This window comes from Tupaia chinensis, unplaced genomic scaffold (assembly GCF_000334495.1).
Source record: "Tupaia chinensis unplaced genomic scaffold, TupChi_1.0 Scaffold144262_1, whole genome shotgun sequence".
In the NCBI taxonomy this organism is placed as follows: domain Eukaryota; kingdom Metazoa; phylum Chordata; class Mammalia; order Scandentia; family Tupaiidae; genus Tupaia; species Tupaia belangeri.
Window position 1 is genome coordinate 2,991,077 of NW_006204120.1, and position 26,649 is coordinate 3,017,725.

Here is a 26,649-nt window from a genome sequence, read left to right on the forward strand (position 1 = left end):
CTCTCTCCTATGTGGTACGTACACATGCTCTTCAATGACAAAAAAAAAGCCCCCAAAAATAATTTTTAAAAAGGAAAAAAATATTATACTGTAGAAAAGAGAGAGGAAAAAAAAAAAAAAAAGGCACCCTCCACAGACCACAGCTACACCATGATCCCCTTCCTCCAGGACTCCAGTCCTCCAGGATTCTGGGCACATGTGCCCGGTATGTTTTAGGATCAGGGCTCAGACCATTGTCAGTCTGTGGCTTCATGCTTCACAGACCTGCATGCTACTAACTGCACCATTAACCAGTTTTTAAAAGAGGTTTTTGCCTTAAAGTATGTGTGCTGCCCAGAGAGAGAGACAAACAGAGACAGTGAGAGGGAAAGTGAGAAATCACCCCCATGGGGGATGGCCACGCTGCAATCCCTTCTCTCCCATTCTCTTCCCAGGATCTTGGGCTCACACCCACATAAGCCCAGTGTGATTTTTCTTTTTCTTTTTTTTTTTAATTAATTAATTTACATTCATTCACTGAGCATTGTCGCAGCATACAAAATGTGATTTTACTCTAGGCACTGCACATGAATGAAATTGTTTGATATTTGCCTTTTCGTGACTGGCTTATTTTAGTTTAGGTCCTCAAAATGCAAGCACAACACCCATGTTGTACTTTGTGTCACAATTTCCTTCCTCGTTAAGGCTATATAATATTCCATTATACGCACATGTCATGTTTTATTTTTCCATTTAATCTACCACTAGACCATTTGGTTGCTTCTACCTTTTGGATAATTTTTTTGAGCATTTATTTTTTCTTTTAAAAAGGCTTAAGCTTCCACATTAGACTGATAGAGCCAGTAAAGACTGGCAAATTATTTTTCTCATGTGACTTTAACTGTGCATTCCCAGGCAAAATAAATTTATGTTTGAACCATTATACTATTTTAAAACTATTAACCATTTTTTCCTCTCCTGGTGCTCTCCCTATTTAAATAGTGACACTGTGTTCACTGCCTCAGAAGAGGCACTGGCTGGACAGAAGACTTTTCCAAAGATCTCTCTTGTTGTTGTCGTCGTCCAATAGCCTATGTGCTTAACAAAGCAGAACCAAAGAGGGCTTTAAATTATGTTAACAGGAGACCATCAGTTAGTGTAATGGCTATGTCACTGAACTCCCATGTAGTTGACTGCGGTTCGAGTCCCGGACCTGGTGGCTTAAACTCATGCCAGGCATGTGTGCATGTGTGCCCAAGATACTGAGAGGAGAATGGAGAAGGGATTGCATCGTGGCCATTCCCCCGGGGGCTGATTTCTCACTTTCTGTCTCTCTGTCTCTCTGTCTCTCTCTGTCTTTCTGGTGAGTGCATGTACCCTATAGCAAAAACCTCTCAAAAAAAAAAATTATGTTAACAGACAACTTCATGGACAGAGGACACTAAAGACAAGGAGAGCACCCAACACCTTCCTTTCTTCCTCTTCCTCTCTGCAATTATAAAGGCTTAGTCCTGAACAACTATAGAATCTGTTGGGAACCCAAATTGACTGAAATTGTTTTTACCACTGTTTGAGTGGTATCTTTTTTTTTTTTTTTAAACTTTTGACTTTAGATTTATTTAGGGTAATTTGCATGTGTTTATAGAATATGTAGATAAGTCTAAAGGGTGACAAGACAGTTCCCCTCAGTGAGACCCTGGCCTAAATAATACTTGCTTTACTTACATAGCGAGAAGATCATTTTAAAGACAGAAGCTTTAGATTTGTGGCACTGAATGATGAAGCTACACTGGGCATCCTTCAAAAGCTAGTTAGGGATCCACCTAGCTTTTCAGCGATACAAGCCCTATTGAGGTCTTCTGGCCCATTTGCTTGACATTTATGTTTTATGCCTTGAAATTTCTTTTTGATTGCATCCTTAGAGCTCGTGTAGATCATTTTACTTTCCAGAGGTGCTAGTTCTGGTACACACACACACACACACACACACACACACACACACAAATCAACTCTTCTTTTCTGGATTCCTTGGTTTCAAAGCTTGCATCATACGAAGCATAGCAGCAGTCTTTTTCAGGAAGCATTCCCACAAAATGCTTGAATCGATCGATGACGGTTACACCAACATCTCCAACCAAGATCTCCTTGCCTTCTTCTACAATGATACACTCTTTGTCTGCACTGAGACAAAAAAAAAAAATGACAACCTCCTTTCTTTTCTTGATTTCTTTTGGTGTGGAGCATTTCCTAACTTTCATTTCATAAAAAAATATGACATACTTCATCAGCAACTTGCACTCCTAGGGCCATCTTCCTGGCGGCTGTGGCAGGGACATGGGGAAGGGAGCCGACAGTCACAAAATCTGCGGAGCGTCCTCCTCTCGCAAGTGGGACTGAGAGACGGAGTCTGAGTGAGATCTCGAAGTATAAACTAGGTTATACTTTTATTACCCGTACTATGGACCCTGATCCCTAGTCCTATACATCATGATTTCATTAGAATGCTATTACCTGAAAGCACTGGGGTCCATGAGAGCCTATTTTGAGGATCTGAACTGGTTGGGATAAAAGGGAGCAAAAGTGGGTTGGTCTTCCTTGAAAGGTTGGGTTAGTCTTCCTTGAATTTCAACTGATATCAAGGATGGATTTGAAGTAACTTGATGAAAGATGTAGGCCAAGAGGTCAAGTCTCATCTCCAATGTTGTTAGCTTCAATATTTCCCTGCCTTCTCCTCAAAAAAATATTCCCACCATTACTTCGTTACTAGGAAGTCTTGTCCAGCCACATCCCCTTGCAATAACCTCAGTTTCCTTTTTATTTTTAAAGAATCATTTTATTGAGTTTATTTATTATTATTACTTTGTAATTGGACGAGAGAGAGAAAAAGAGAGAGAGAGAGAGAGAAAGCTTCCAGGTCCAAGATTCGAACTGCAGTCAGCCATGTGAGAGTCCAGTGCCCCAACCATCATGCCACCTGCCAGCCCCCAGTTTTCTAATTTTTAGTATTTTTTGAGATGCCTGAAGTTTCTCATGGATATGATCATTTTCTAGAAGTTTTACATTGAGAACTCTCTAGATGTTTTAAGGCGCCATCTTGATTTCTGCAGCAATCCACTTATCATACTACATAGATATATCAACTCACATGGTTTCCCCTTAGTGTTCATATTGAACTGTAACGCTCTTATCTTTTGCAATAAAAGCCATCATGTTGAGAACTAAATAAAGGGAAAGTATTTTCCCACATCATTAATCACTTCATTTTTAAGCAGACAGACACTTTTCCTCTTCAGATCTGAAACAGCTACTATGGCAGCCAGCTGGGACTCCTGGGGGCTTAGTGACTGTTAATCACCAGTATTAACTTTGTTGTATTTTTAAGGAAAACAGGCTAAATTAAATACACTCTTGGATATTTTTCCCTTGGTTAGAGTAATCACAAAATTTGGTGATTACTTTCTCAAGAGTCACTAGTGATTTTTTTTAAGTTACTATAATCTTAGTATGTTTAATTGAAATATAAGCAAATTATAATTTGACTAATTAGCCTAAATCTATTTCTCTTTTAAAAAATTATTTTTTAATTTAGTTGTTTCTTCCATGAGAGAGGAAGAGAGATGGGGAAGGGTAGAAAAAAGAGACAGGCACAACCAACAAGATTTTTATGTCATAATCCACTCTCAGTCTCAGCTAGCTCAGACCATAGGCGTGCGTGCAAATAGAATGCTCAAGGAGGTCCTGGGATGAAAACTTCCCGTCTGGGTCTAGTTACGTTACTGTTGCATCACCACCTGTCCCCCACACTAATCTACTTGCTGAGATTCAGACTCATATATATAAGCACCTATTGATAGGTCCTTCTATTTAAAAAAAAATTATTTATATTTGACACATAGCAATTGTACATGTTCATAAGGTTTTAGTATGATGTTTGATACATCTATTCTTTGTGTAATAATTAAATCAGGATATGTAGAATATTCATCATCTCAAATATTAATCATTTCTTTGTGGTAAGAACATTCTTCAAATGTTCAAAATTCGTCTAGCTATTTTGAAGCATGTGATACAATATTGTTAGCAATAGTCACTCTTCTGCGCAACCGCACTCCAGAACTTATTTCTCTTCACTATGATCCTGTACCTGGTAACTAATTTCTTCCCATTCTTTCTCTCTCTTTCTCTCCCCAGCCTCTGGTAACCACTATTATACTCTCTATTTATACGAGTTTAATTTTTTCAGATTATTCATAAGAATGATATCACATGTTTGTCTGTGCTCGACTCACTTAACTTAACCCAATGTTCTCTAGGTTTATCCACATTGCCTCAAATGGCAAGATTTCATTCTTTTTATGGCTAAATAGTATTCCTTTATGAATAGATATGCCACATCTTCTTTATACATTCAGCCATTGAAGAACATTTGGGTTGATTCTGTTTCTTGGCTATTGTGAAGAGTGCTGCAATAGACACAGGAGTGCATATATTTGTTTAATACCCTGACTTATTTCTTTTGAGTAGTGAGATTGCTAGATTATGTGGTAGTCTATTTTTAATTTTTTGAAGAACTTCTATATTTTTTTTCCATAGTACTAATTTTCACTCCCACCAACAGTATATGAGAGTTCTTCTTTCTCCAAATCCTCAACAACATTTTTTTTTGTCTTTTATGATAATGGGTATTTTAACTAAAGTGAGGTGATATCTCACTGTGGTTTTAATTTGCATCTTTCTAATGATTAGTAATGTTGAATATTCTTCATGTACTTGTTGCCCATTGGTATGTTTTTCTTTCAAGATGTGTATTTGGGCTTTCTGCACACTTTTTTGTTGTTGTTGTTTAGGTTTTTGCCATAGGGTGCATGCACTCACTGGAGAGAGATACAGAGAAAGAAAGTAAGAAATCACCCCCTCGAGGGATGGCCATGTTGCAATCCCTTCTCCTCTCAGGATTTTGGGCATGCATGCACATTTACCTGGCATGATTTTCAAACACCAATTTCAGTACTCAAACAATGCTCGACCAAGTGGAAGTCCAGCACCTTATCCATTATGCCACCTGCTGGCCCTTTCCCACTTTTTAATCAGATTATTTGTTCTGTTTGTTTGTTTGTTTGTTTTGCTATTGAGTTGTCTGAGTTCCTTATGGGTTTTAGATATGAATCCCTTATCAGACGTATAGTTTGTAAATATTTTCTCCATTCTGTAGGTTGTCTCTTCACTCTTGATTTCCTTTCCTTTGTTCCTTTTTAGTTTGTGGGCCAGCCAGTGACACAGTGGTTTAGTCAGCTGGATCCCACATGGCTAACTATGTGATTTGAGTCCCAGACCTGGAAACTTTAAAAAATATGCCAGATGCAAGTGTGTGCATGTCCAAAATTCCAAGAGGAGAATGGAGAAAATGGGATTGTGGTGTGGCCATCCCCCTTGGGTTTTTTTTTTTTTTTTACTTTCCCTATCTCTCTCTCTCTCCAGCAAATGTACATACTTTATAGCAACATTTTTTTTTTTTTTTGGAGAGGTTTTTGCTTTAGGGTGGGTGTGCTCACCAGAAAGACAGAGAGAGACAGAGAGACAGAAAGCGAGAACCCCCCCCCGCCCCACGGAGGATAGCCACGCCACAATCCCTTCTACTCCCTTCTCCTGTCTGGATCTTGGGCATGCACGCACATGCGCCCAGCGTGAGTTTAAGCCACCAGGTCTGGGACTTGAACCGTGGTCGACTACATGGCAGTTCAGCGACATATCCATTACGGTAACTGCTGATCTCTTAACAACATTTTAAAAAAGAAAGATCTTTAGTTTGATGTAATTCCATTTCTCTGTTTTTTGCTTTGTTACCTGTATTTTTTAATTCTTATTTTAAAAATTTTTTTAAAAACACAACTAACTCAGACCAATATCATGGAGCATTTTGCAGGCCAGCCAGTGGCACAGTGGTTTAGTCAGCTGGATCCCACATGGCTAACTATGTGGTTCAAGTCCCAGACCTGGAAACTTATCCATTATGCCACCTGTTGTCAGGCCACTCTCCAATCCCTTCTCCACTCTTCTTTCAGGATCTAGGACACACACACACTCAGCATGATTTTCAGTCCACCAGGTCTAATTCTCCTAGTAGTTTTAGAACTTTTTTAAGCTTTTAAGAATTATCATTATTATTTCTCCTGCGTGAGAGAGACAGTGCTATCAACAGAGTCTTGATTCTGTGATCCAAGCCCAGCCTCAGCCAGTCCTGGATCATGGGCAAACACATGCAAGATGTCCTCAGAGACAGTTCTCCAGACATGAACCCAGAACCCTTCCATAAGAGTCAGCTTCACAGAGGCTGTTTTATCACTGTCTGCCACCACCATCCTCTTCTTCTTGTAGTTTTATAGCTTCAGGTTTTACATTTAAGTCTTCAATTCATTTGAGTTAATTTTTGAACATGGTATGAAATAGAGGATACCATTTTCCCAGCACTATTTACTGAAGAGATGGTCCTTTCCACAATGTATTTTTTCAGTACTTTGGGCAAAAATAGAGTTGGCTGCCTACATGTGAATTTACTTCTGGATTCTCTAGTCTGTTCCACTGTTCTATGTGTTCCATTGTTCTGTGTGGTATATTTGTCTTATGACAATATAATTCTGTTTTGGTTACTATGGCTTTGTGTGATGGGGTTTCAAAATGTTCATGAAAAATTTGAATTAAATATAATTTTATTTTTGCACAAAACAAGCATTTTAAAGTCATGCATAGTTTTTTCATAATACCTGTTTTCTATGAACTTTTTGAAGACCCAATAGTGTATTTGTTGTTGTTGTTTTGGGGGTGGGGGGTAGTGAGAAAGCTAGTTTGCTATAGGGTGCTAACACTTGCCAGAAAGAAAGAGACAGGGAAGGAAAGCGAGGGATCACTCCCCAGGGAGGAAGACCACTCTCCAGTCCCTTCTCCTCCACTCTTCTTTCAGGACTTAACACACACACACACACACACACACACACACACACAGAGAGAGAGACCATGATTTTCAGTCCACCAGGTCTAGTTCTTGAACTGCACTGTTGGCCAGGTGAGATCCAGCCATTTTATCCTCCATGCCACCTGCTGGCCCTCTCATAGCATATTTGAAGTCACATGGTTTGGTGCTTCCAGCTTTGTTTTTGGGGTTTTTGTTTCTTTGTTTCATCAAGATTGTTTTGGCTATTGAGAGTCTTTTGTGGTTCCATATAAATTTCAGAGTTTTTTTTTTTTTTCTTTCGATTTATGTGAAGAATGTCATTGGCATTTTGATAAGGATTGCCATGAATGTGTAGATTGTTTTGGGTAGTATGGCCATTTTTAACAATCTTCATTCTTCCAATTAATGCACACAGGATGTGTTTCCATTTATTTGTGTCCTCTTTGGCTTTTTATTTCATTTTAGTTTAGTTTAGAATTTGCTATTAGGCACTTGCTCTAGCTAGAGAGAAATATAAAGAGAGAAAGTGAGAAATCAACCCCCTCAGGAGGGATCACCACGCCACAATTCCTTCTACTCCATGCTCCTCTTGGGATTTTGGATATGCATGCACACATGCCCAGCATATTTCTTAAGCTGCTGGGTCTGGGCCTCGAACCAAATAGTCGACCATGTGGGATCCAACTGCCTTAACCTCTATCGTCTTCAATTTTTTTCATCAGTGTATTATCATTTTCATTGTAGCAATCCTTCACCTCCTTGGTTAAATTTATTCCTAGGTTTGATTTTGTTTGTAGCTATTGTGAGTCAGATTGCTTTCTTGATTTCTTTTTCAGAGAGTTTGCTATTGGTATACAGAAATGCTACTGATTTATCGTGAGTTGACTATGTATCCTGACACTTTACTGAATTCACATATTATAACTTTTTCCGGTGGATGACATCTTGAGAATATCTCATGGGCAAGGCCAGCAGGTGGCGTGGTAGTTAAGGCACTGGACTCCCATGTGGCCAATCATGGTTTAAGTCCCGGACCTGGTGGTTTGAAACTCATGCCAGGCGCGTGTGTAAATATGCCCAAGACCCAAGAGGAGAATGGAGGAGAAGGGATTGTGGTGTGGCCATTCCCCCCTGGAGGGGGAGCTATTTCTACTTTCTGTTTTTCTGGCAAGTGCACACACTCTATAGCAAGGATGTCTCAAAAAAAAAAAAAATTCTAATGGGCATCACAATGTAATAATGTTCAAAAGTAAATCTTTCTGAAAACTAATCTTTCTCCTTAATTCTGCTTTTCCAGCATCTCCCCATATTAATAAATATTATTATAGTCTTCCCTTTGCTCTGTTCCTGAACTCTAGAAGGCATCTGGTTCTCCCTTCCTAGAATGCACCCTCCCCTGCTTTTTAGCTGGCTGGCTTCAACCTGTCTTCAGCTTAAATGACACTTCATTGGGCCCACCAGGTGGCATAGTGGTTGAGGTGCTGAACTCCCACATGGCTTAAGGCTTTTTTTTTTTTCTTTTTTGAGAGGTTTTTGCTATAGGGCGTGTGCACTTGCCAGAAAGACAGAGAGAGACAGAAAGTGAGAAATCACCCCCCAGGGGGGATGGCCACATTGTAATCCCTTCTCCCTTCTCCTCTCAGGATCTTGGATATGCACGCACATGTGCCCAGCATGAGTTTAAGCTACCAGGTCCAGGACTCGAACTGCAGTCAGCTACATGGGAGTCCAGCGACACAGCCATTACGCTAACTGCTGGTCCCATGGCTTAAGGCATTTCCAATCCCAGACCTGGCAGCTTGGAACTCATGCCAGGCACATGTGCATACATGCTCAGGGTCCTGAGAGGAGAGTGGAGGAGAAGGGATTGCCCCATGGCTGTCCTCCCCAGAGGTTCATTTCTCACTTTCCCTTTCACTGCCTCTGTCCCACGAGCACACGTGCCCTATGGCACAAATAATAATAGTAATAATAAGTGGCATTTCATTAAAGAGGCTTTTTCTGACTCTCTCCCAGTTTAAATTATATAAAAACCCTACACTTCTTCTTCATAGTGCACTTTGCAGTTTTTAATGTACGTTTGATAATAATGTTTGTATTGTCTGGCTCCCCAGCTGCTGTGCAAGCATATATAAGAAACAGAATCCTGGCTCTTCCTATAAATGACCATCAGTACCCAATCGTGACTCTCCAGATGAATTTGGGAACAAGAGACAATCTGCTAGGAAATTTTTTAAAAATTTGCAAACTCAAATAGCTAAAAGACTCTACATGAAAACTGCCAAATTTTTGTACTTGCAACTTATGGCTGTAGACCGTGCCTGGCTGTGTTCTGCTCTTCACTTACGAAAGGAGATGGAGGCGTAAAACCACCGGGTAGTTTTGGACTGTGACTAAGCTAAAATGACCAGGGTAGATAAAGAGATTAGAAGGGGCCAGAAGAGACCCCGAAGATGTCATCACAAATGTGAATTATAGCTCTCATAGATCCCTATTACTCTTGAAGTTCAGTTTCTATTTCTAGCTCCACTCCCCCCTCATTCTTTTGGTCTCCTCATAACTCTGCCTCACACCTGCCATGCTCAACTAGTCCTTCTCCTCCTTTCACAGATGCAGCACTGGAACCCCTGTGCTTTCTCACTAAAGGTTAGAGGCCCAGCTGGGCCTAGAACCAGGTCCCCTGAGCCCTGGCTCTGTGGGCATTCCCCTGTGCCAAGCCTCATGTCTGACTGGATCATGACCAATGCCTTTCACAGCAGACCAAAGCTGAGGTGGACACTTTAGTTTCTCCTGATTCCTGAGGACTTGGTCTCTTTATGCCTTGCAGAGGAATGAGGGAGAACACTAACATTCAGTGGATAAGTGAAAGCAGAAGCATCCATGAAAAGTACTGGAAAGGAAGAAACAGCTAGAAAGAAAGCAGCTTAATTCTTTTTTAAGCTTTGGAAAATACAGAATTTGTTTTATTAAAGCATGTGTGCACTTGTCAGAGACAGACAGAGATAAGAGAGAGGAAAGTAAAAAAGTACCCCCTATGAGGGTTGGCCACACCACAAACCCTTCTTCAATTCTTCTCTCGAGTTTTGGGCACACATGCACACTTGCCAGCATGTTTTTCAATTTGCTGGATCTGGGACTCAAACTGTGCAGCCAGTCATGTGGGATCCAGCCACCTTAACCACCATGCCACAGACTGACCCAGAACATAGAAGTTTAAGTAGGGAGTAATCACAGTGCCAAATGCTGCATCGAGTGCAAGCAAGATATGTGTGTTTTGCATTTGGAAATTGCAGCATTACTTTCAGTAAGAATCGTCACAGGCAAATTAAAAAATACTTCAAAATAGGCTAGCCAGCATGTGGTGCCTAATGTGTGCTGGCTAATGGCCAACTGCATGGTTTCAGTACCAGAGCCAGCACCTTGAAAAACACACCAGGTGCATGTGCATGTGTGCCCAACATCCTGAGAGGAAAATGGAGAAGGATTTCTAGCGTGGCCATCCTCCCCTCTGGGGAGGATGCCTTCTCACTTTCCCTCCCTCTCTCTGTCACTGTCTCTGGTGAGCTCGTGTACCTTGTAGCAAAAAAAAAAAAAAAAGGAAAGAAAATACTTCAAAATAAATAAAAATGAAAACATAAATTTGAGCTAGCAAATATACTTAGAGGAAAATTTATAGCTGTGAACACCTGTTAAAAGGGAGAAAATGAATATTCTATGCTTTCACCTTTGGACGTAGGAAATAATAAGAGTAAACGAAGCCCAAAGCAAGCGAAAAAGGAAATGATTAGTGCAGAAAGGATGAATTAAAAAATAGAAATTCCAGAGAAAAATCAATAAAACCAAAAGTTGGGTTTTTTGGAAAGAGCAACAGACAGAAAGTGAGAAATCACCACACCGCAATCCCTTCTCCTCTTGGAATTTTGGGCACACACACACGTACATACCCAGCATGAGTTTTAAGCCACCAGGTCCAGGACAAGAACCACAGTCAACTACATGGGAGTTCAGCATGATTTTTTCCACGTCATAATCCCTTCTTCTCTCAGGATTTTGGGCATACCCACACGTCCAGCATGATTTTCTAGCCACCGAGTCTGGGACTTGAACTATGGTTGGGATTCATCCACCTTATCCTCCACAGCTGCTGGCCTAGTTACATTGTATCTAAGTACATGTTTACTTGCCTGTCTCCCTATCAGGCTATGACAGTAATTCGTCTAATCGTCTCATAAACAGCTTTTGCAGTTTTTTTTCTCACTTTTTTTTAGATCTCCAAGTCAATAATTATAAAGAACTTTTGAAAAGTTTATTATAGCGGATTTTACACATATCCAATAGGAGAGGGAATAGTATACTGAACCTCCACGCACTCATCCCCCAGATTCAGCAATTACCAATTCATGGCCACTCTTCCTCATCTAAACCACCACCCACTCTCCCACTTAACTGTTTTGAAACACATCACAGGCAGCATAGCAATCCATCTGAACTGTTTCAAAATATAATTATGTTTTAAAAAACATAACCACAATAATATTATCATATATATATATATATATGTGTGTGTGTGTGTGTGTGTGTGTTTATATATATATATATATATATATATATATACATATATATGCAATCCTTAGCATCATAAAAGATATTGTCAGTATTTAAATTTCCTGACATGGTTAATAAAAAGGTTTTTTTTTTCCTTTTTTTTTTCAAGAGAGATTTTTGCTATAGGGCATGTATGCTCACTGGAGAGACAGAGAGAAATGGGCAGAAAGGGAGAAATCACCCCCCAGGGGGTTTTTGCCTTAGGGTGTGTGTGCTCATTAGAGAGAGACAGACACAATGAGAGGGAAAGTAAGAAATGACACACACACACACACCCCACCCCCCGCGGGGGATGATAGCCATGCCACAATTCCTTCGCCTCCATTCTCATCTTAGGATTATGGACATGCATGTACACAGCCTGATTTAATTTTGAAGCCACAAGGTCCAGGACTCAAATCATGGTTGGCCATGTGGGAGTCCAGTGCCTTAACCACCAGGCCACCTGCTGGCCCCAAAAGAGCCTACATTCTAACAGGGAATTACAGATAATAAATAAACAAGTTAAAATGTATAGTATGTTTGATGGTAATACATGCTATGAGGGAAATACAATGAGAGTGCTTCTCTTCTCCCCTCCATGGGGAAAGAGACCATGGCTGTGATCTGGTGCTGGGGGGAGGATAGTCTTCTTTCTCCAGATAATTGCCATCTGGAACTAATGTTAGGTAAGACCAGCCTGCTGGGAAGGGGAATCAGGGTGGGTTAGAGACAAAAGATGTGCTATTATACTTGTCTAATGTGTTGAGAAGATAAACATGTTCATCCACTTAAGAAAGTAATAAGGAAAAATAAATAGAATTAAAGATCTTAATTCAACCTACTCTGTGGAAGGCTAGAAAGGAGAGATTTTTACAACAAATCAAAGTATAGAAAATATAAAATAAGGCAAAAAAGAAATAAGCAAATGTTGCACTCATCAATTAGAAAAGATTTTCAGAGTCCTTTTTTATCTATTTTGATTTGGTTGTTTATTTTTAGTTTGCTATAGAGCACTTGCGTTCACTGGATGGGGAGAAAGAGAGAGAGAGAGAAAGTGAGAAAGCACCTCCAGGGAGGATGACTATACCACAGTTCTTTCCGTCTCCTCCCAGGATTCTGGGCACACACACACATGTACCTGGCATGTTTTTCAAGTCACTAGGCCAAGACTCTAACCACAAGTCGACCATGTGGGATCTAGCCATCTTAACCACCATGCCACCTGGCTGACCCTAGAGTCTTTTTTAATTAATCAGATTCGGTATTGTATAAATTATGAGAAACATACTTTAAAATGATAGGGACACAGGGCCAGCAGATGGCGCAATAGTTATGTCACTGGACTCCCACATAGCCAACCACAGTTCAAGTCCCAGACCCAGAGGCTTAAAACTCACATTGGGCACATGTGCAGGCATGCCCGAAATCCCAAAAGGAGAATAGAGGAGAAGAGATTGCTGCCTGGCTATGGCCCCTGTCTCTCTGGTGAATGCACACGCTTTATAGCAAAAATCTCTCTGGGGGAAAAAAAAAAGGCTATGTACAAGTAAAACAGAAAGAGATGGGGAAATAATTAAGGCATGGGAATTAAAAGATAATCAAGACAGCATTTTTTTTAATTGCTAGAGAGTACATGAGGTCCCAGAGAGAAAGAGAGAGAGAAAGGATGAAAACACCCCCCATACCCACCAGAATGGCCATGCCACAGTCCCTTCTCTTCCATTTCTTTATCCTGTCAGGATTTGGAGCATGCATGCACCTGACTTGTCTGTCAAACTACCAGAACCAAGATTTGGTCATGGGACAGCAATTTTAATATTAAAAAAAAAAAGGTTTCAGGGTACAATACCATAAAGACAATTTTAAAAATCAGATTAGAGAACCATAGTGTAGTGGTTAAGGTGCTGTACTCCCATATGGCCAACCATGGTTCGAATCCCAGACCTGGAGGCTTGCTTTCACTTTCCCTTTCTCGCTATGTCTCTCTCTGGTCAAATTTTAATAATAATAATAATAATAGCACATAAAATTAAGTAAATCTTTTTAAAAATGGTAAAATGATCATAAACATATTATATTTAGCAACAATAGCTCCAAAATATATAGACTATCAACTGACAAAATACCCTAGAGAAATAGATGAGTCAACGAGCATTTTTGAAGCGCTTTTTTTTTTTTTTTTTTTTATTTAATTTTTGCCATCGGGCTTGTGCACTTCCTGGAGATAGAAGGAAGGGGAGAAATCAGCCACTAGAGAACATGGCCACACTACAATTCCTTCTTTTCCATTCTCCTTTTGAAATTTTGAGTATGCACACACACATGCTCCTGACATAATTTTCAAGCTGCTAGGTCTGGGACTTGAACCACGGAGTTGACCATGTGGGGATCCAGACACTTAACCATCACACCACCCACTGGCCCATAACATGTTTTCTTTCTTTTTTATTTTTTTAATTCAGAGTCTCACTACATCTCATTCGTCTTCCCTTAACCTTGCAAGTTCCTGGGACTATAAATTTACTAAAATTTTTTAAAAGAATTATTTATTTATTCAATCCCATTTGTTATTATGATTTTTAAATTTGTCCAGATAGACAAAGAGAGAGAGAAAGGGAAACTGAGAAAGTGAGCCACCAAGTCCAGGACTCAAACCATGGTCAGCCATGTGGGAGTCCAGCGCCTTTAACCATCACGCCACTGCTGGCCCCCAGATTTACTAAAAATTTTAAAACTTACATTCTAAAGGCAGGAAATAAACCACAAATAATAAGTAAAATGATAACCTTAATGGTATTAAATGCTATAGGAAAAAAATAAAGCAGCAGAGGGACATGGAAAAAGAGGACAAATTGCAAGTTTAAATCGAGTGGGCAGATCGAGTGGGCAGGAAAGCAGAGCTGAGAAAGTGTCATTTAATGATGTCTGGAAGGAGGGGAGTAAGATTTGTGGAGCTGTCTGGGGGAAGATGTTTCCAGGCAGAATCACAGGGAAACAAACAAACAAGCATAAACCATGTACTGAAAAGGAATGAACTTAAGAAACCAGAAAACAAGTAACAGATCATACCCAAAGAAACCAGAAAAAAGAAACCAATAGAAACAAAGGCAGAATTACACAGAACATCAACAATTACATAACAGAGAGCATCAAGGAAACTAAATTTGTCTCTTTTTTTCTTAAAGAATTGGCAATGTTAATCAAGAAAATAGCAGACAAGAAACAATTAGACCACAGAATAAAAAGAGGAAAAGAATCACAAACCAACAGTTTAAAATACTAATAAGAGAGCACTGGACTCCTACATGGTCGACCATAGTTCGAGTCCTGGACCTGGCAGCTTGCTTTCTCACTCTCTCTCTTTCTGGTGAGTGCACCTGCCTAGAACAAAATTTAAAAATAATAATTAAGTGGCTGGCAGATGGTGTGGAGGTTAAGATGCTGGACTCCCACGAGATAATTAATTTTTAAAAAGAATAAAATGAGCAACTATTTGACAAACTACATACATAAAAGAGATACATTTCTAAAAAAAAAAAAACATAAACAGCCAAAATTAATACAAGAAGGAAAACATTTGGAGAGAGACTAATCTGCAAAGAAATTGAGAAGATTATCAAGGACATCCCAGCTTTGTCGCGAACATTAAGAAGGCCCTGGTTATGTCTCTGGACTTCCACATAGCTGACCGTGGTTTGAGTTTCAGACCTGGCAACTTAAAACTAATACCGGGAATGTGTGCGTGCGTGCCCAAAATCCTGCGAGGAGAATGGAAGAGAAGGGATTGCAGTGTGGCCATTCCCCTGGCAGAGGGTGGGGGTGGGGGGTGATTTCTTGCTTTCTGTCTCTCTGGCAAGCATACACCGCCCTATAGCAAAAATCTCTCTAAAAAAATAATAACATTTTTAAAGAGGTTTGAAAACAAAGGTTTTGGAACATAGGAGTGTCAAAATATCATGTATGGGTGAGAAAATAAAGCCTAGGGAACCAGCAGTTAGCGTAATGGCTATGTCGCTGGACTCCCACGTAGTCGACCGCGGTTCGCGTCCCGGACCCGGTGGCTTAAAACTCATGCCGGGTGAGTGTGCATGTGTGCCCAAGATCCTGAGAGGAGAATGGAGGAGAAGGGATTGCGGTGTGACCATCCCCCCTGGGGGGCGATTTCTCGCTTTCTGTCTCTCTTTCTCTCTCTGTCTGTCTGGCGAGTGCACGCGCCCTATAGCGAAAAAACTCTCCAAAAAAAAAAAAAAAAAAAAAAAAAAAAAAAAAAAAAGAAAAGAAAAGAAAAGAAAGCTTATAGCACTGTGGAGGACAAAGTAGTTCAGTCACTACTGCTAACTGACTAAAAATCCTCATGCTTGCCGTTAGAAAATATTTTTTGACTTTATTCTAGGCTTCAGTTTACTTTGTGTTTATTGGCAAATATCTCCCAGATACATCTGAGAAGTTGTTAAGCAATCATTGCCCTTGGCCAGTAAATATGCAGTTTATTCACAGAATCCTCCTCCTCACCACCTGCAGAACAGAAGGAAAAGGCTGAACTTTCACCCCCGGCATAGTTAGAGGACATTATAAATAAAGAGTCAGTGAAGCAGGTTCATGTGCCTCCCAGGAAAAGCCAGCACATTGTGAATTCAAAGCAGTTCATTTATGGTCTGTGAATAAGAGATGATCTGATAGTAAGTGGCGGAGCAAGCCACGTGGAGCAATATGCCCTAAACGCACTGTGCCTCTTCTGTGTGAACGCTGGTATTTCACCTCAATCCACTGCTTAAGGTAAAGTGTCCTCTCTGTAAGCTCGTCTCTCCACACTTGTGTAATTTACCAACACCTCATTTCATGAAGGTCTCACAGCACGTTGACTTTTTTTATTTTAAAGGAGATTTTTGCTGTAGGGCACATGTACTTGCCATAGAGACAGAAAGTGAGAAACCACCCCAGCCCCCAGAGGGGCTGGCCACACTACAATTCTTTCTCCTCCATTCTCCTCTTGGGATTTTGGGCACGCATGCACACATACCGCGTGTGAGTTTCAAGCCTACGGTTCAGGACTTGAGCTGTGGTTGGCCGTGTGGGAGTCCCGTGACAACCATTATGCCATCTGCTGGTCCCTCCCATTGACTTTTGGCTAGCCAACAACACTCCTGCAGTGATTCTGATGCAAGAAGTTGGAGTGGTCAGACTCAACACTAGTGCCAGATTCAAGACCATGAGGTGACCAGGTTCTTAGTCTCATGTTCATGAAGAATTAAGAGATGTGAACACAGAAAGGGGACAGCAAAGCAGAGTTATTAAGAGAGGAGTGAGGAAACAGCTCCCAAGCAAGGAGAGGTTGAAGGGTTTTTATCCCAGTAAGGAGGAACTTGTGTCTGCATGTCCCTCATTGGGAGTTACATGTCAGGTGATTCATGTCATCCTTCTCCTATTTGGGAGTGAACTCACAAAACACAAGACTTTAGACATTCAGACCTCAGTAAATTGACATTCAGTAGATCTTCGTCTGAGGTCTGTGACCCCTAAAGTTTCTAGTTTTTATTATGTTTTCTCTAAGTCTAAGAAAAAGCTTTGTTCTTTGATTTGTTTTTTCCTTGTGCTTCTAAAATGTAATCTCATTTAGACCTTCTTATCTCACAGGTGCAAGGCTTCATGTCATGTTCCCATTTCCAAAAGTTAGCTTGTGGCAAGTTATTGCTCAGGGTCCTTTGTTCTCTTGATCTCCAGACCAAGAGAGACTACACTCTTTATTTGGACTATAGTTATGATATGGAACATATTAGTTTTAGCTGTCATTATCTCAAGCAATCTGTAAGCAGTTCTGACTGTAAGCAGTTCTCTGTGTGAACAAGCAGTGGGAGCTAATAATTGATTTCCAGTAAGAGTAGTGAATGATTTCTATTCAATCTTGACTGGAGACTCCATCTTATAAATTGGCTCTATCTTATATGTCTATACCTTAATTATGTATGTGCGTCCATTTTTTACCATAGTGACTCTTGCTTGGAGGTCCCTGCCCTATCTTCCTACAAGTGGATAGGTCTCACTCCTGACTCATTACAATTACCTATGCCTACATGAACTCTTCTTATGGGCCATTTTTATTCAGACTAATCCCATGGAATTCATGTGCAGACTTCATGTGCTTGAGCAGAATTTGACTACTCTAGTAGCTGAGGCATAGTTAAGGTTCATGAAAGGGAAAATAACCACAACAAGAATAATACATATCTTTCTCTTTCTCTTTCTCTTTCTCTTTCTCTTTCTCTTTCTCTTTCTCTTTCTCTTTCTCTTTCTCCTTCTCTGGAAAGCACACACACCCTCTGGCAATAATAGATTAAAAAAAAAATACAAGAGCTGAATGGTGGCACAGTGGTAGAACACAACACCTATGAGGCTGGCACACATGGGAAGGTTTCAGGTTTGTGCCCAGAGACCTCCCTGAGTACAATGGGCAAGCATGTGCCCATGATACAGGACCGGCTGCGACGGGGGGGAGGGGTGGTGGCATGGATCATGGCATCAGGGCTCCATTGGAGCGCTTCTCCCAGACCCTTCTGAAATGGCTACTGAATTTGAGCTTTGAAATATTGTTTTCAACTGAAAATGAAGATTTTCTGCTGAGACCCTCCAGATTCATTTATAGAGTGATAGGGCAACCTCTGTATCCTTCTCTCTGTCTCTCTGTCTCTCTCTGTGTCTCCCTGTGTCTTTTAATTTTTTAAAAGGTATTTTCTGAGCTCTCAAATCCCTCCTTTATCTTGCTAATTTGTGCCTTTCCCCTCTTCTATGTAGGAGAGGCACAAACCCAGACCTTTCTGAGATGGCTACTGAACTTGAGCTGTGAAATATAGCTTTCAGGGACTAAAAATGAAGATTTTATGCTGATGTTCATCATCCAGATTCCTCCACATTCACTTATAGAGTGGTAGGGCAACCTCTGTATCTTTCTCTTCATCTCTCTGTGTCTCTTGTTGTCTTTTAATTTTTTTAAGGTAAGGTATTTTCTGAACTCTCAAGCCCCTCATTTATCTTGCTAATTCATGCCTTTTCCCACTCCTATTTAAGAGAGGCACAAACCCAGACCCTTCTGAGATGGCTACTGAACTTGATCTGTGAAATATTGCTTTTGCATGGCACTCACAGTTTTCATTTTTGTTTTTTAAAATTAAAATATAAAACTTTTTATATTGCCTTTTTCTTTTTCTTTCCTCATCTTGCTTTCTTTTCCTTTTTCTTTTACCTTCATCCCTTGGCTGTTCAGCTTCCACGCACTGAGTGTCTAGACAGGTCTAAGTGAACAGTATCCAAACATCTGATTACTAATAAGGTCAGAATATTCCTCAATTCTCGCTGAATCTGATGCACAAAGGATAAAAAACAGAACGTAAGAGGGACTGCAAATCACCTCCTCCTGTATGCCTCTGAACGCTCAGATTGAAGTTCAAGAATTAGGAAGAAATGTACAACCCTTCAGGTGACCAGAAATCACTGCAGGGGCACAAGAAATATGAGAAAGCAAGAAAATACCTCTCCTCCAAGGGAAAAAAAATAACTCCTCTTCATCCACAGACAGTACAATAAAACTCATGGAAATGCCAGACAAAGAAGTTAGAATATTCATAGTGACAAGGCCAACAGAGATGCAAGAGAAGAGAGACAATAAACTCCAGAAAACACGGGGGAAAAGAGCTGATGAGTTTCAGGAGGTGAGGAAGTTCTCACATGATCTGAAAGAGTATATACCCACCATAAAAAAGAATCAAATGAAACTATTAGAGATGAAGACTATAATACAGGAAATCAAAACGTCCCTTGAAAGTACTAAAAGCAGACTAGACCATACAGAAGATCAAATCTCAGATGTAGAAGACAGAATTCACTGGCCTAGAAAATACCATCATGAAGACTGAGAAAATAGCTCCCCAAAATGAAAATAATATATGAGAAATACTAGATACCATTAAACATCCAAACATCCAGATAAATATGGGGAAAAATAAATAAAATATGGGGGGAAAAAAGAATGGAAAGCAACTGTAGATACCTTCTTGGTATCCCAGAAGGTGAAGAGATGAATAAGGGGATTGATAACCTATTCCATGAAATCCTAGAAGAAAACTTTCCAAACCTAGGGAGGCATTCAAAGATCCAGTCCCAAGAAATACAAAGGACCCAAATAGAATCAACCCAAGAAGATCTTCTCCAAGACACATTATAGCTAGATTGACCAAAACCACAGACAAAGACAAGATACTAAGATTGGCAAGAGAGAAATATCAAGTTACCTACAAAGAATATCCCATCAGGCTAACAGCAGACCTCTCATTGGAAATAATGAGAGCAAGGAAAGAATGGGAAAATATATTCAAAGTGTTAAGGGAAAAGCAATTTCAAACAAGAATATTGTACCCAGCGAGATTATCCTTCATATGGGAAGAAAAGACAACATTCTCAGATAAACAAAACCTGAAAGAATTTACCAACACCAAACCAGCTCTCCAAGAAGTTCTGAATAAAACTAGAGACAGACACACAGAAACAAGAGTTCAAAAACAACTAAGAAAATGGCCAACTTAATGGTAGGGACAAGTCTGGAGTTGAATGTTATCTTCCAGAATTTAAACAGAAGATCAGACCACAACAGAAGATAGATTAAGTACATGAGACTAAACTGGTGGAATAGAATCTTACAACTTTTGACTAAAACATTACTGATTTTCTTCTATGCTTTCTTTTCCAGATTTAAGGATTTTTGTCTTGTCTTGCACTTCTGATAAGTTCATGTACTTACTATTAGAACAGAATCCTGACAAGTTTCTTGGTTTTAAGTTTTAAGCAAAGCTCTCTTAGCATTTAAAAAATTTTGATTTATTAAAGCTAAAACTGCTTTTCTTGAAATTAAAAAATATATTTTAAAAATGTCTATTTTTTTTTCTTTTTTTGAAGAGGTTTTTGCTATAGGATGCATGTGATTGCCAGACAGACAGAGAGAGACAGAGAGACTGAAAGCGAGAAATCACCCCCCAGGGATGATGGCCACACCACAATCCCCTCTCCTCCATTGTCCTCTTGGGATCTTGGGCACGCACGCACACGCGCCCGGCATGAGTTTTAAGCCACTGGGTCCAGGACATGAACCACAGTCGACTACATGGGAGTCCAGCGACATAGCCATTATGCTAACTGCTGGTCCCTAAAAAAAAAATGCCTATTTAATGACTGCAGTAAGCTATATAGTATCAGCTAGGTGCTACTTTATAGTATATTCATTCTACTCAGAGTTTCATGCCTAAAGTCAGACATGTGTTCATGGATATGTATATATCAGCTGAATTTGCTATTGAAAGTAGTTAGATTAATTAAGATATTTTGTGAGTCAATAAAATACGAGGGGAAAAAAGGAATGGAAAGCAACTGTAGACACCAGAGACTGTGGGAGGAGAGTCGGAAATGGCAAAGAATGAGAAATAGTGTGTGTGGGGGAATACATATATATATACACACACAAAACAAGAAATAGATTAAGCCACTATACAGTGTATCCTGCATAGGAAATCACATTTTGTATGCTGTGATGATGCTCAGTGAATGAATGTAACATAAATAAATATAAATATAAATGGTAAAAAAAAAAAAGAAAAAGAAAAGAAAAAGAAAAATTACACCAGGTGTATGTGTGTGTGCATGCCCAAAATCCTGAGAGGAGACTGGAGGAGAAAGGATTGCGGGAAGAGATCTCTCACTTTCTATCTCTCTCTCCGGCAAGCATACACACCCTATAGCAAAACTCTCTTTCAAAAAAAAAAAAACCTTTCATTTTGTGAAATATGAAAAAGTTCCCCTCTAAAATATGATTTATTTACTTATAAATAGCAACTGCTTCCCAAAATTGCTCATTTTTTAGTAAATAACTGCCTCTGAGCACATGAATATCCAAAAGGTTTATTTTGTTTTGCGTCTCAGGACAAGAGGGATAGAGTGAACTGGATAGTCACAAGGACACAGATGAAAAGGGGGATAGTGAGAAAGGGGTGTGCGAGGTGCTATTTCTGGCCCTCCATTGCCTGAATCCCTGTACAGCTTCCTTCCTAAGCAGGAAGTCAACGCCTTTCTAAGGACCCTTGGAGTTTTCCCAGTATTTACTCAAAGAAGAGGAACAATATACATATTCTGAGATATCCCCAAACTCTTGTAGTTATTTAAGTTCTGCTTCCCCACTTTGGGGGATGAAGAATGTGAGGGAGACAAGCCTAGGTGGGTTGCCCCCTCTGCCTTCAGCCTTCAGCCTTCTCTGCCTTTCCCTTTTGAATTCAACAGGCTTTGTTTTTCTTTCCTGTCTGCCTGGAAGGGATTCTCCCAGGTCATATAGCCCCCCTTCCCACTCTCTGTTCCACTGCCTTTAGCTATCTTGACAAAAGGGCTGTTGCAAAAGAACCAGGAGCACTGATGAGCAGTTACTGATGAGTACTACACCTGACATGGCATCAGACAACATTCAGCCATCATTTCCTCATCTGTGCTCCACAGAGGGAAGGATTGTGCTTGCCTTGCTGACCACCATATCACCAGCACTTAGCATGGAGCTGTGGAACAAAAACAGGAAGCAGAAGTTTGGAATAACACTGTCCTAGTCTGTGTTTGTGTCGCTAATAGAAATACCTGAGCTTTGGAGCCAACTCTGTGGCACAGAGGTAACACATTGCTCAGGAAAAACCTGATTCCACAGAGCAACTGCAGTTCGAATCCCTGGCCTGGTCAGCCTGAAACACATCAGGCATACCCCTGCATGCTCAAGATCCCCTGGGCTGGAGGCCTGAAGGAAGGAGACTGCATTGCAACCAGACCCTCTGGAGCACGCACGTCTCTCTCTCTCTCTCTCTCCAACTCTTGTATATGTGCACGCATGCTCTATCCTGAATAAAGAAAAAAAAATTTTTTAAAAATACCTAAGACTGAGTGATTTATAAAAATAGAGCTTTTTCAGCTTACAGTTTGGAAGTCCAAGGTCCAGAACCATATCCAGTGGGCATCTGACAGTGTCCTGAGGCATCACAACACGAGAGAGAGAGAGAGAGAGAGAGAGCAGAACAGATTATCTGTGTCCATCAGTCTCTGCTCAGTCCTCATTCTCCCAGAACTCAATCATGAGTCTCATCCTAATGATCTGAATCCTAGTCTCTTCCCAAAAGCCCTACCTCTTAATGCATAATTAGATCAACTTTTCACTCTCAAATCTCATTACAACAGCTCAACTACAAATTTTAGGGGGACCTAGTCAAACCATAGAAAACATACATTTATTATTTTGCAATTTTCAGGGATCAGGCGTTTGGGCATGGCATAGTTGAGTCCTCTGCTCAGGGTCTCAGAAAACTGTGACCAGGTACCCCTGTTGGATGAGACCTCATACAAGGCTCAAGGACTTCTTCTAAACTTATGAAATTGGTGGCAGAATTTATTTTCTAACAGAGAACTCATGTACTCATGGTGGCTCACTTGAGGACTAGCAAAAGAATCTTTCTGACTCATTTAAAGTATTCATCTAATTCAGAGCCACTCAGGATAATTTCTCTTTTGATGAACTCAAAATTGATTGATTTGCTAAATTTCTTCCTTTAATATTCTTTTCTAAAGTGTGCCTGAGGTGGTGCGGTGGTTAAGGTGGTTAAGACTCCCATGTGGTTGATCCCAGTTCAAGTCTCAGACCTAATGGCTTGCTCTCTCTTTCTCTCTCTCCCTCTTTCTCTCATTAAAATAATAATAATAACAAATTAAATAAATAATTTTCCTGAGTGTGTGTATGCTCACCAGAGAGAGAGAGAGAGAGAGAGGAGCTGGGGATGAGAGAGGGAGAAACAACCTCCCCCCCATGGGGCACGGTCATGCTGTGATCCCTTCTCTTCCATTTCTCCATCCCATTGGGGTTTCCAGGCATATGTAGACACTCATCCAGCACATTCAAGCCGCCAGAGCCAGGATTCAAACCTCATGGTCAGTCATGTGGGATCGAGCTTATTTAACCATTAGGCCATGGGATTAGCCTGATTTGCAAAGTCTCTTATCCTTTACCATAATCCACAACCTAATCACAAGAGTGACACCCATTAAAACTACAGGACGTGCCCACCTTCAAAGGGAGGAAGTAATAAAACGGCACAGACCTTTTAGATATGAATCCCACTTATCTTCATAGTAACCCTGGGGAGTAGTATCAGCTTCAATTTATAGAGAAAGACAGTTAATCTCAGGTAGAAAAGGATTCACCTTTTTTCAAGAGGTAGAAATTGCAGGATGACTGAGTCCATAGGCCTGTATCCAACACGACACTCTCTCTTAAACCTTAGACCTGTCATGCTGTCATTGACTGATGTCTGGACTCAAGCAGGTTTGGTCTCTCTGCTTCCACTCACCTAGCTGGAGCCAGCTGTGAGGTAGAGAAAAATCATTCTCATCTTCCCATGGATAAAAAGCCCCAGGCCCTGGGCCAGCCCACAAGGCCATGGGAGCACTGAGCGAGAACGAGGATCTGCTTGCCTCTGCCCAGAGGTTGTGTCACAGTCCATCCTTAGACCAGTAGGCACCTGTGGGCTCTTTCAGGATGGAAAGGGGAGCTGGTGAGCCCTGTCTTTCCTTGACTCCTCCTCTTCCCTTCAGAGTGCTTAGTAAGCTGGTTCCCTCACTCTGGTTGCAATTAAGAACAGACAATGGTCTCTAGACCACAGAAAGCCACAAATCCTGGATATCTTGTGTGAGGTTGTGGGCCAGTTTGGAAAGCAAAGATTGTGTTTACATGTGTACAAAAAGTAAAAAAAAAAAAAAAAAAGAAAGAAAGGAGAGGAACGGGGAAAAGGAAAGAAAAGAAGAAGAGCAACAAACAGTTGGCTCCTCCTTCAATCTTCCCAATCGCCCCATCCCTATGTCACATTAATTAGGGACCAGCTATTCTACATCTTCTATGTCTCTGGCATGCAATGGCTTCTTTTTCTTCTCTGCTCTTCAATTTCCCCTAGTTTATTTATGGCATTTAATAAAGAATACCCTTTCTTATGCCTTTGAGTTGAAAGAATTACATTTTTATCACATAGAAACTTCATATTACATATTAAAATTTCCCCATTATAGTATGATATGCATAATGGCAGTCCTATCCCACTACAGCTTCACAGCATGCCAGGCGTAAAGCCAGGTGGAAGATATTAGTTTGTATATTTTCATAATCCATTTCAGCTTTAATTGCAATGAGGCAATAAAAGAATAATATGAACACATTCATCTTGTGCCAGGCATCTTTGTCATTCACTTCGCGTTGACTATTTGCACTGAAATTCAAGCACTTCTCATCAGGTGCTGTTTCTCAGTCTACCGAGAGCATCCAAAACAAGTTATCTACAACCTTATGAATATCCAGCTCACTCTCTTCCGCATCCTTCTCCTGAGACACAAAACTAAATAAACCTTTAAGATATTTATGTGCTCAGAGGGAAACTTATCATTTACTCAAAAGTGAACAACTTTTGAGAGCAGCTGCTATTCATGAGTAAATATGATATCAAATTTCGGAGACGAAGTTTTCACATTTCATACAAATAAACCTTCTAACTGCTACTTACATGAAGTCAAGCAAAACAATAAAGAGATCGCCAGAGTTTAGCTAAATTGTCCAAAAGAAACTTTTATTGATGAAATATGACACTTGGAACCAGAGAACCTATTCTCATTCTCTAAACCTGCTCCCAACACACATTCCATCCTATTGATTTCCCTTCCACCATCTCACTTAATTAAAAATGGAAGGAGGAATGGCGGAGACTGGAGGAACCTTCTATTGTGGAAATGAAGCAATTAATCATACCTTGAGCTCAGAGGTGATAGTGGGTGATGAGTTTCAAAAGATAGTAGAGACCTAATCATCAAATGTCTTCTGTTAAAAACTTTGGTTAAAAAGTTGGCTTCTGTTCCAGAGAGTCTCTGCATGGAGTCTGTTTTGTAAAAGACTGAATGATGACCACCCAAAAGATAGGACTACATCCTAACTTCCAGAACCTGTGAAGGTGACATTATTTGGAAAGAAGGTCTTCCCAGATATCATTAACTTAAGGACCTTGAAATAAGATTATCTCAAGTTATCCTATATTCAATGACAAGCATTTTTATGAAAGACTAAAGAGGAGAGAAATAGATACATGAGGATGAAGGCAGAGATTGGGGTAATGCAGCCACAAGCCAAGGAAATAAGCAATCACTGAAACTGAAAGGAACAAGGTACAGACTTCTTAAACTTTTCAAGGGCTGGCTCCAGAGCCTAGTTGTTAAAGGAGTCTCATTCGATATGGCTGACCACATGATTTGAATCCCAGCCCCAACAACTTGAAAAACACAATGGACACATGTGTGTGCATGCCCAGTCCTGACAAGATGGAGATATGGAGGAGAAAGGATTGCAGTATGACCAGGCTGGCAGATGCTTTCTCTCTCTCTGACAAGTGCACACACCCGCTGACAGTTAGAAAAAAACAAAGTTGACCACCACCCGCCTCCCTGGGGGAGGCAGCAGGTGGTATGGTGGTTAAGGTGCTGGATTCCCACATGGTTGACTGTGATTTGAGTCCTGGACTTGGCGGCTTGCTTTCTCACTTTTCCTCTCTCTCTCTATCTCTCTCTAGTCAAATAAAAAAAATTAATAATAAAGAAAATAATTCTTTTTTTTTTTTTTGGAGAGTTTTTTGCTATAGAGCATGTACGCTCACCAGAAAGAGAAAGAGACAGAGAGACAGAGAGACAGAAAGTGAGAAATCACCCCTAAGGAGGGATGGCCACATCACAATCCCTTCTCCTCCATTCTCCTCTTGGGGTCTTGGGCACACACGCACACGCGCCCAGCTTGAGTTGAAGCCACCGGGTCCGGGAATTGAACCATGGTAGACTACATGGGAATCCAGTGACACAGCCATTATGCTAATTGCTGGTCCCAGAAAATAATTCTTAAAAAACATAAATAAATACCCAGAAGGAGCATGGCTCTGCTGACACCTTGATTCCAGACTTGTAGCCTTCAGACCAGTAGGAGAATACATTTCTGTGGCTATAAGCCACCTGGTTTGTGGGCATTTGTTACTGGAAACAAATGCGCTCTCCCA

The 26,649-nt window shown here is 40.4% G+C and overlaps 1 long non-coding RNA gene and 1 pseudogene across 1 annotated transcript in view; one reads left to right on the plus strand and one right to left on the minus strand.

Moving 5' to 3' along the window:
- The window catches only part of LOC102502243 (uncharacterized), a 64,572-nt gene that overhangs the window by 9,906 nt on the left and 28,017 nt on the right, over positions 1-26,649 (plus strand). The window lies entirely within an intron of this gene.
- On the minus strand, positions 1,764-2,289 carry LOC102501821 (destrin pseudogene; annotated as a pseudogene).